We start from the raw sequence: 12,192 nt of genomic DNA, 5'->3' as shown, positions 1-12,192 counted from the left end.
GAAATGGATTTTACATTGTTTCATAGAATATTTTTTATATCGAAAGCATTTTTGCTCAGCCAATCAATGATTGGTCTCTTTATGGATTATAGCTGAAGATAAGCATTTATTTCACGTACTTTATGTTTGGTTGCTTTATTTAATAGTCTTTATGTCATTTCTCTATAACAACAACTTGACTCTTACACAATCAACATATTTTCCAGTCATATGATCACTTCAGCAATCACTGGTTGGATGAATGAGTCAAAGATGTCCAACTTTTATGCTTGAGAGAGACAAGAGAGACTTTCACTTGATTTGTACAATATGATTGAATACACAGCTCATCTATAGGTACATTCATAGGTAAGAGGCATATTGTTTTATGACTAGCAAATATTTAGATGTAAGTATTGTCTAGAGTTGAGTTATCGAAGATGCTCCTTGAGCTTTAAATACTGAAAAGTTTTTTTGTTAATGAGTCGTTCATTTTACATTTTAACAACAGAGCAGTAAATTGAATTTTGATAGTGTGCGTGGTATGACAGCTGTTTTCTGACAGTAATCATGCAAAAATGAGTTTTTACATCATCCTGTAAGAACGTTTATTCCTGTAACTTTTGAACATTGATTTTCTTTAAGCAATCAACTACAGGATACACCAGTTTTACTAAAATTTTTTAGACGCCGTTATGTTCCACTATTTTATGAATAGATACAGCAGTATGTGCTTTGTATCAAGATTCTGGGTTTTAAGATGTATGATTATATATGTATAGAGCTATGTTTTATTTGTGTGAGTATCTTCATGTCATTACTGACAACATCCTGCCTTGAAACGTAATGAGTGATGATTGGTTAAGCATTTTTTAACAGATTTTTTTTTGCTAATTATCTTTATGTCTTATGTAGCATTACTGTGAATGCAAAAGTGCTTACATGTATTTTCCTTGATTTTAGTTGAATAAAAACTTTGTATTTAAAGACTTAAGTTATCGGCTGTGGTTTCTGTCTTTTGAGGTTTTTATATACATTTCTGGTTTTAAAACAAAAAACAATATGTATAAATACCTGTCAGTTGTTAAATGTTTATGTTTTATGTTTATGTATCATGTACTTTATGTGGAGCTTTTCTTCCTGGGCCTCCACTGAAACTAAGTTTCTGACCCAGCTGGATTTCCCCGGTCAACAAATGTCAATAACAAAATAAATAAATCAATACATAATAGTAAAGGTGTCGGGGTAGAGTATTGTCACACCATCTTTTGCTGGGGTTGATCTGATCTTAGGCAGGCATAGACTGGAGGGAGGAATTTGCTGTCTTTCATGTAGGGTTTTATCCATGTTTCAATTGCTGCTATTATATCTGGTTTGTTGTGAGCTATCCAGCTGTGAAACTCTGGGATTTGTTTGTGATGCTTTGAAGGTTCAGGATTGTTAAATTAAGAGATTTATAAGACTTGGGAAGTAAGGAGGGGAGGAGATGGAGCCAGGGTTTGGGTGAATGTATCTACAATGGGGTAATTTCAAAGGGTAGTTTGGGTAAATAGTTGGTTGTTGTTTCCTTTTTGAGTTGGTTTGGTAATTTAACAGAGAGGTTGTGGGTGTTGTTTTGTATGGGTTGGATTTTAATTATAGTGAGTAAAATATATTTAGTGCTTATTGGCTAGGGTATATATTAGAGTGGCTAGCTAATGGTGAGGTTCATGTGGATATAGTACAAGTTGGCTTTAATGGTAGATAAGCTGGCTGGATAGTTATTAAGTTTATTAAGAGATAGAAGGTTTCAGAGAATGAGAGGAGGATTGTGTAAAAGGTGAGGGACATGGTAGATAGAGGATTATGTTTATATGTGAAATAAGCTAATGGCATTCGTGTTGGAACAAGCTGGTAGGCAGGGTATGTATGTAATATAGTAGTGGAGCTGTTGCTGAGTGATGTAAAAGCAATGAGTGGTCTGCTAATTAGAGGTGCTTTGTGTGGGTGGGGAGTTAGAGATGGTAAGATGTAATTGGGAAATTGGTTGGAGATTGAGTGTGTATGGCTGAAGATTGAGAGATGGTAGAGTTAGGGTAAGAATAAATGTAATTTAAATGGGGGGTAGATGGTAATGGGGGTAGGCTTCATTTTGATGATGGAAGGTGTACTTTAAGCAGAAGGAACACTTGGAAAGCACTCCTGTTTCTTTAGAGCCTTGCTGGATTCTAGGTAACTGACTGACAGAGAAGGGGAGACACCAACTTTATGCTGCTATGATAAGTTAATCAGAAGGAGCACTTGGAAAGCAGTCCTGTTTCTTTGGAACCTTGCTGGCTTCTGGGTGGCTGATTGTCAGATAGGGGAGATACCACCTTTAAGCCACTTTAGTAAGTGGCAAGCACACCATAACTCGGTTAGCTGGGGACTACAACTGGTAGGATAAGGCTATCACAGCTTCAGATAACTTCTAAAAAACAAAAATCATACAGTGCAGTTATATCCACCCTAAATTTGGTTATTTTTCTATACTGACTTCATCCACTTCCTCAATTTCAAGGCCTACTTCAGTATATCCTAAACAACTGACTTTTACCTTCATAAATATCTGTAGTATCCTAAATAAATTTACTAAGCTTAGTATCAGGATCTCACAATTTATACCTGATGGTGTTGCAGTTACAGAAACATGGCTAAAACCTCACATAAAATATTTAGAGATTCTACCCTAGACTATAATATCATTAAGTCAGACAAACTACATAAAATGAAGGTCAGTGGGACTGTCCTCTATCCAAACTCACGTGTATTTTCTCTCAGTACTAATTACCAAAATTCCATAACACAGAGCTTTTCATCTTTCTCCTTAGACACAATGAGCACAGAAATTTTTATTGTTCTTTATATTTAACTAGGAAATAATATTCCTGTACTTGGAGACATCCTGTATTAGATATCGGTTTACCATGACTTGTTCTCATGGTGAATGTGTGAACATGAATTGGTCAAACACACTGTCCTCAGTAATGAAAAATGCAAAATAACATTAATCTAAAGTCAAAATGTGCTGCTGTAAATGATCACCTGCAATACGATGTCCTTACATGGTCATTTGCGTCATGGACATAATGACTTTGGTGCAGTATAATGTGATTTACAGGGAAAATACATCAACATTAATAATGAAATGATTACCAAGCTACATACAGCTGAAAATGTAATGGTATGTCAGTATACTGTGTTTTGGCAGTACAACACTTTGGACAAGCGACATGCGGAGACTGTAGAGGGAGGTCGCACTTCAGTAAGGAACATGGAAATCGCTCATGTCCTCACTCTAGTGCGATCTTGGAGTTGGTATATTTAAGTACAGGGGTGTGGGGGGCACACATTAGAGGTGAGCTAATTGTTGTGGCTGGAAGAGGGGAGTGTCGACAATATGGTATTCACTTTATCATGCTAACCATTTGCGACATTCCTGTGTTTCGATATTTTGGGTTTAGATGTCATTTTTAGGTTAAATGCATGTTAGATGTTAGTGCATTTGACCTTATAATGGTAAACCTAGATATCTAATAATAAACTAATAAATAAATTATTCTAGGAGATGTCAATACTGACTGCCAAATTTTTACATAAACCTATCTCACCACTAGCATCAACTTACATGGTTTCAACTGACCTATTACTTCCAACACTAACTTCAGCAAGGCCAACAACAGTGACTCCATTCTAGACCGGATCTTGGTCTCTGATCTCTGTAAACACATTTCATCTGGAATCCTCCCAGACTCCCTTAGTGACCATCATCCAACTTTTATCAACAATCGTATCAATCATCATGCCAAACAACACAGAAATAAAGTGACAAGAAACCCTTCTAACTTTAATCCAGATTCTGAACTGACATCCTAAAATAATTTATCCGATGTATACAAAACTCCTTACCACTAGATGAGGTGGTGCGTACATTTAATACTATATTTTTGAGTATCCTAAATAATTTTGCTCTATAAAGAAGGAAAATAGTAAAGAACAAGCTTGTCTCTTGGTTCTCCAGTCACGGTATAAGACTAATTCATAACAAAGATAAGGCATAAAGGGAATAGCAAAAAGATAAAGAGCGCTACAAAGAACTCTGTCAGTACACACAGGAGACAATATCACTCAGATCCTCAAAACAATCATAAACTTAATCCTTCAATATTCTGATCATTAAAAAATACTCCAGGAACTAATAGTGTTGCAGATTCTTGCTCTAACATCTCTCTCTCTCTCTCTCTCTGTCTGTCTCTCAGAAACAGCTAATCTGGTCAGACATCTTACTTCATAGACATTATAGCAACCCTTACCTCACCCCCTACTCAATTCTCCATTGAATCTTTATTACCTCTGACTTTAAACAACCCCACCTTCACAATAAAATCAGTCTCTACCTCCTATATGAAAGAATTATTAAACAAATTCAAGACTCAATGACCCTCTCCAGGACATATTAAAAATGAGTACCCATTAGTTTCCTAAACACAAAAGGTCAAATAAAAAAATCAAGCATTTTCGTTCAATGATGTGCTAGTCTACAAATTATCTATGTAAGAGTAAGGGAAAATTCTGAACTTTTTGTAGAGAGACCAATAACTAGATTAAATGGTGGTGGAGTATGGGAATGCAGCTTCCTAAGATGTATAGGGGACTTCTCCATTCATACTGCATATGTTTGCCATCTTATAATCAAGTATTTCTGCATTTAGGTGTATAGGTTCATAGGAGATTTCTAGACTAACAGCTCAAGAGTCCTTATAACCCTAGCCATTATTAGCCAGATTTTAACTGATTTTTGATCTCTAAGTGCTAGACGATGGCTTAGGTTTAGGTTTGTGCTTATGCCTTTGAGTATTTTAGATAATGTCCCTGAGCATAAGGGTGTTTTTGTAACATAGGTGAGACTTTGCTTCTCAAGCTTTCCTACAGCTTTGCACACCTTGTCTTCCAAGCAGCTTGGCAGACTGATTGTTCTACTTACTGCAAACTACCATGAACGTTCTCACTCTGCTCCACTACCCGCCCCCATTCCAACCCACCCCCATATCATTTCCTTTATACTTTTCCCTCCTTACAAACCCCTCCTCAACTCTCCCCTTCCTGCTTTCAGACTAAAACACACCCCGCCCAATCTCTCCTGCCTCGATCTTTAACACCAGCTCCTGCTTCTTTAACTCGTATCTCTCCCCCTGCTGCTCTCCTCTTCCTACTTTCCCCAACTACCCCACTTAAGGTACTACTTTATAGCTCCTTCATCAAGCACCGACTCACCTCTTAATATGTTTTTCTCAACCCAAACCTTTCTCTTCCAACCTCCATTTCTCCTTCTTTATACTCTCACGTCCTATAACTCCCACTTAACTCCAACATATTTCATTCCTACAAATATCACTGTTTATACCTTCACACATCTCCTGCATTCTTTCCTTATCTGCTCATCCCTCTTTCCACTAAATACAATCCTCCCAAAAATCAAAATACCTCCATCCCTCACTACATCTCGCAAAAATAAAATAAAACTGGTGCTATACAAACCATACTTTCTCCCAAACTCCCCTCTACTATCAGTTGATGTACATCCTAACCCAGGTCTCACCCTCCCCTCTCTACCTAAACATGTAAAATGCCCAAACTCTGCCAGCACTAGTCCCACCAACAAACAACTATCATTTTACTCAATGAATCTTAGAAGTGTCCTAAACAAAATAAGTGAATTCCATGGCTGGATGACAAACCATACCCCTGACATAATCACCTTAACTGAACCCTGGTTGAAGCCACAAAACTCTGATAATCTCCTTTTCAGATATAGCATACCTCGACAAGATAGACAAAAGAAAAAAGGAGGTGGTGTGGCTATAGTCTACTATAACCACCTAACCCCTTCAAGTCCTATACCCAGTCCCTCCTTCTCACCTGCTGAACTTTTGATGGCTAACTTTAAACTTAACGATTATACGACTATCACCATTGTAGCTATTTACATTCCACCAGGTGATAGCCTTACCTTGCTAGAGATCATTCTCTTCTACCTTTCTCTAAACTTTCACAATGAAACCATCCTTCTTAGGGATGTAAATATCAACTGGCTAACCTTACAGGAACCTAACTCTACCTCCTTCATCAACTTGCATGGCTTTGTGCAACTTATCTCTACTCCTACCCATTTTAATAAAGCTCATACTTCAAGTTCTCTCATAGACTGGATTTTAGTCTCAGACCCAAACAATTATAATCCTACACTCCTACCTGACTCCCTACGCAACCACTCCCCTGTGAAAGTTCTCAGATACAAACCTCACCTCACCAAGCCCCAAAGATACATAACCTGTCATAAACTTACCTCCTTCTGCCCTATCACCTTTAATGCTCTTCTCTACAAAATCAACTGGTCACAACTAACTATATTATTATCTATTATATAATAATATAGTTAGTTGTTTATATTATATATATTATATAATACCTATTTTATTGAATCCATATCAAGGAAGATTAACTCCTTATCCTCCACTACCAACATAGATAACTTTCCCAAACCCTTTCCTTCTCCAAATTATTTCTCTCTTAAATCAGTACCTACTAACTATATCAAATCCTTACTGACTAAACTTAAAACCTGCTCCTCCTTGGCTGACCATCTCCTTCCCTATTTCCTGCAAGTAGCTGCAGACTCCATTGCTATTCCTGTATCTATCCTAATAAATTGCTCTATCTCCGAATCAAAAGTCCATTCTATCTGGAAAGAATTCTACATCTTACCTATACACAAGGGCGGTAGCTCTACTAATATTTCAGACTTTAGACCTATCACTATTCTCTTTCCACTATTAAAAATGCTGGAAAAATGCATACATAAGCAGATCATGCAATACCTACTACAGGAATCCTTGCTCACACCCACTCATCATGGATTTTGCCCTAGGCAAAGCACTCCAACTGCCCTAATATCCTTCACTAACACTATCGCACAGGCCAGGGCTAACAATAAACTTGTTTCTTGCATATTCTTGGACCTCTCCAAAGCCTTCGATACAGTCTCTCACCCTCTCCAACTATCCAAACTGTCTAACGTCAACTTCTCTACATCTGCTATTACTTGGTTTACCAGCTATCTCACTGACTGCCTGCAATGTGTGAAATGGCTCTCTGCTCTATCCCCCCCTTTACCAGTGAAAATGGGTGTCCCTAAGGATCCATCGTAGGCCCATTACTTTTTAATATCTTCACTAATATCCTACATAACTCCTGTCCTCTGTGATCTGTTATTCAATATCCAGATGATTCCACAGTCAGGCCCATTACTATTTAATATCTTCACAAATCTCCAACATACCTGCTGTCATCTGTGATCCCTTATTCAATATGCAGATGATTCTACAGTCAGGCCCATTACTTTTTAATATCTTCACTAATATCCTACATACCTCCTTTCCATTACTTTGTAATATCTTCACTAATCTCCTACATACCTCCTGTCTTCTGTTAACCCTTATACAAGATGCAGATGATTCCACAGTCAGGCCCATTACTTTTTAATATCTTCACTAATCTACTACATACCTCCAGTCATATTTTATCCCTTATTCAATATGCAGATGATACTACAGTCAGGCCCATTACTTTTTAATATCTTCACTAATCTCCTACATACCTCCTGTCCTCTGTCATCCCTTATTCAATATGCAGATGATTCTACAATCAGGTCCTCTACTTATTAATACCTTCACTAATCTCCTACATACCTCCTGTCCTCTGTCAACCCTTATTCAATATTCAGATGATTCTACAGTCAGGCCCATTACTTTTCATATCTTCACTAATCGTCTACATACCCCCTGTCTTCTGTGATCCCGTATTCAATATGCAGATGATTCTACAGTCAGGCCCATTACTTTTTAATATCTTCACAAATTTCCTGCATACCTTCTGTCATCTGTCATCCCTTATTCAATATGCAGATGATTCCAAGGTCAGGCCCATTTCTTTTTAATATCTTCACTAATCTCCTACATACCTCCTGTCCTCTGTCATCCCTTATTCAATATGCAGATAATTCTATAGTAAGGCCAATTACTTTTAATATATTCACTAATCTCGTACATACCTCCTGTCCTCTGTCATCCCTTATTCAATATGCAGATAATTCTATAGTAAGGCCAATTACTTTTGATATATTCACTAATCTCGTACATACCTCCTGTCCTCTGTCATCCCTTAGTCAATATGTAGATAATTCTACAGTCAGGCCCATTACTTTTTAATATATTCACTAATCTCCTACATACCTCTTGCCATCTGTGATCCTTTATTCAATATGCAGATGATTCTACAGTCAGGCCCATATCTTTTTAATACTTTCAACAATCTCCAACATACCTACTGTCCTCTGTCATCCCTTATTCAATATGTAGATGACTCTACATTCAGGCCAATTACTTTTTAATAACTTCACTAATCTCTTATATAGCTCCTGTACTCTGTCATCACTCATTCAATATGTAGATGATTCTACAGTCAGGCCTATTACTCTTTAATAACTTCACTAATCTCCTACATACCTCCTGTCCTCTGTCATCCCTTATTCAATATTCAGATGATTCTACTGTCAGGTCCATTACTTTTTAATATCTTCACTAATCTCCTACATACCTACTGTCCTCTGTGATCCCTTATTTAATATGCACATGATTCTACAATCAGGCGCATTACTTTTTCATATAGTGGTAATCTAGCAAAAAATATTAATGTGGATGTTTTTATGGAGGCACATTTTGGAATTTGGAAGACATTTTGAAGTAATGTTAGTAATATTTTTACTCAAATATTTTGAGAAAAACAATTTGTAATATGACAAAAATATATAAAACATAAAACATAATTTTGTATAAGAATAAGAAAACACATCAAATATTCACATTATTTACAAAGGCCTGAGAAGAAATCATAATTATTACAAGCTAGTGATATAAATTTATATGAGAATCATATAATATATCAGAGTTAAAGTCCATTTGGTAACTCTCAGTAAGAAATGAAACCTTTATCCAAGGATTATTGCTGAAACTCTTCATATATGTTTTAATTTCTTTGGTTCTGATTTCTTTAATTATCAATTCTTTTAATAGAGGCAGGAAATCTTCAAAACATGGAGAGGTAGTAGTGTTCCATTTCTTTGTGACGTATTTCCTAGCTACTGCTAGAATTGTCCATAAGAGATAAGAGTTGGATTTATTCACAGTACAACCTTCATTAACATTAAAAAGATTATTGTTTTGGTTAAAATTATTTGTAAATAAAGCTGATAAAATGCTTTAATGTCTTTCTAGAAATGTTTTAAATTAGGACAGTCATAAAAGATATGGAACCAATCAGTATTACAGGATGTTAGACATCTCTGACAATTAATATTATCAGATTGTTTTTTAATTTTGCAATTTTATCAGGGGTTAAGAAAGCTCTGTGTAAAACCTTCCATGTAAATGCACTACAGAATTGACCCACAGAAAGTAAATTTTACAGTAGATAGTAATTTACCTTCCTCTGCCTTGGAATAATTGGGTGAAAGACCTATGGTCATTATATTTCATTGTTCAATAGTTAAGGTGATCTTATAATTTATTAAAAATAGTATACAGTTGGTTGTTAAATTTGGAGTTATTGTATGGTATTTCAGATATAAATTTAAAGGTTTTTAATAAATCTACATAGATCTTGAGAGTAAGTAATTGTGTTTTGTAGTAGTAACCAATCTACTGATGACAAGTTATATTCCTTGATGGTTTGTTGAGCATGTAATGTTTTTAGGCCTTTAATACAATGCTGCCAGCATATAAAATTTTTGCTTTTGCATTCATTAAAAAGTTAAAATGTAGTTTATCTGAAAAACTGTTTGTGATTTTGAAAGGAACCAATAGGTGAAGCCAGGTTTTGACATCTGGATTATAATTTACTATTTCCTAAAGTTGTTGAAGATGTTAAATTTGTAGTTTTAAATGTTAGTAGTTTTAATAGTGCATTTAGTGTTATTTTTAGTTAGGGGTATAAGTTTACTTATGAAGTTTTATTCAGTTTGACTTTTTGGATCTTATTTTCCAATAAAGTTGATTTGTGACTGACTAAATGTAGTTTTTTTTGGAATAACTGTTATTTTGTATTTGTTAATTTATTTATCTTATTTTTATTAGTAAAAACTGTGTTAGTTTTTAGACAGGAAAGCGGCTTTATGGTTTTAGATCTGTGAACTTATGATAAGTGTCATGTAAAATGCTGCTTTAATTTTACCTTGACCTGACAGGGGGATGCAGTCCCAGCTTTACATTAGTTATCTTTTGTATTTTATTTTAAATGCTGCTTTTACAGTAAATATAGGCTTAGCATTGGATATTTATTTATGTGGTCTAATGTATTTTTCATGGGTTCATTTGTTTCGGCTTTGAATATATAGTTTTTATATAGTCTCTATAGAGTACCTTCAGCATCTCTAAAGTAGTGCATTTTTACAAGGACTGCTTATGATCCAATTATAGTAATACCCAGATAGTTTCACTTAACTGCAACTCTTCTCATGTCACCATAGATTTATTATTACAAATGTTTACTCCTATACTTAGTGCATCATCATGTTTTAAACTTAACATATTTAAGATGCTTGCAAAATTTTAAGTTTTGTGCATTGTCTTTCCAAAACACCTGTATATATACACTGCCACAAATGCCAGAATTAACATAAAACAAACTCATCCAAACACTGATCTTTGCTTGATTTGAAGAAAAAAAGAAAGCACTACACTTTAAAAGTTGCAATAAAAAAAGGCTAAAGTTCAAATTCACATCAGTTTAACATATAAAATCATAACTTCACCCACTGCACACACAAAATCCACATATATAATTATGAGCAAAAATACAGAAGTAAATTAACACTTGTGAAATTAATTCAAGATAGAGCCAAGTCTATCTATATAAACTAAAAATTAGACTAAAAATAAATATAACTAAACTATGGAACTAATTAACTTTAACATGGTTCTCAGCAAAGTAGCAAAATGCATAAATATTTTATTGGCACTACAAAAAAATGACATCAGAACTAAAGTAGAAAACCACACAGAAATGTCTCCATTGGGAAATACATCTAATACTGAGAGCAACTGAAAACTTATATAATTATCACTGCTTAGTGAAATTAATGAGATACTATTTCATATATGAAAATAAGGGGAAATAGATTAATGGAGTATGTGGAAGTCTGGTTTGTGTTATAAATAAAATGTCTTAAACTGCAGATTGTATGTTTGAAAGGGGATTTCCTTCCACATTTAGAAAATGCTTATATCATATACTTTAAGATTATAGAGCACATTTTGTAACAAGGGTGAAGTCGCAAGTAAATAAATGCATTCATAAATATAAAACAAACTGTATTAACAGGGAAACTAGTGAAACTTCAACCAGTATATAAACAAAAAAAAAAAACTTTATTCAAAAAGAATAAGATTACAGACAGTTCATAGGTTTATAGGTAGGTACTAGGCTATCGGCCCAAGGGCCTAAGTAAGCCTAGCCAACAAGGTTCCCTGGCTTATGCCACCCAAGAAAGTTATTTTCCTGTGCCCCTGTTGATCAGAGCCACAGAAGTGATCCCCAGGGTGTATTTCCTATTTCCCATCCACTCATCAATATTTTTCTTGAATTGTGCTAATGAGGAACTTTGCTTGACATAGATGAGTAGCTTGTTCCAGAATCTGGGAAGTATCTGGGAGATGAATCTATCCTTCCAGTATGTCTTGTTTATTGTGGTGACAAGCTTTAGGTCCATAGAGTGTGTAGCTCAGAGGGATTGGGATTTCTTTAGGTGTAGCATGTCCAACAGCTCTGGGTTTGGCATAGCTTTTTATGTTAGGCAGATATCACCTCAGGGTAGGTGACATGCTACGGAGTAAAGCTGGAGATTTTTGAGATGGTCAGGGTAGTTCATCTGTTTGAGGCCAGTAATCCTCTTTGTGAGGTACTTCTGTAGCCTTTCCAGCTGCTGCAGATGTCTTGTGAGGTACATTCCAAAAAAGGCGTTGTATTCTATAATGGGTCTAATGAGCGTCGAGTAGAGGGGAACATTGACCTCTTTTTTCCTGGATGAGAACCCTTTTGTGAGGAGGTGTGCCACATAGAAGGATGTCCTGACTACTGTGG

The sequence above is a fragment of the Protopterus annectens genome, chromosome 6.part0, assembly GCF_019279795.1.
Source record: "Protopterus annectens isolate FY-2018-M chromosome 6.part0, PAN1.0, whole genome shotgun sequence".
NCBI classification, from domain to species: domain Eukaryota; kingdom Metazoa; phylum Chordata; order Ceratodontiformes; family Protopteridae; genus Protopterus; species Protopterus annectens.
Note: the sequence above shows the minus strand (reverse complement) of the source record.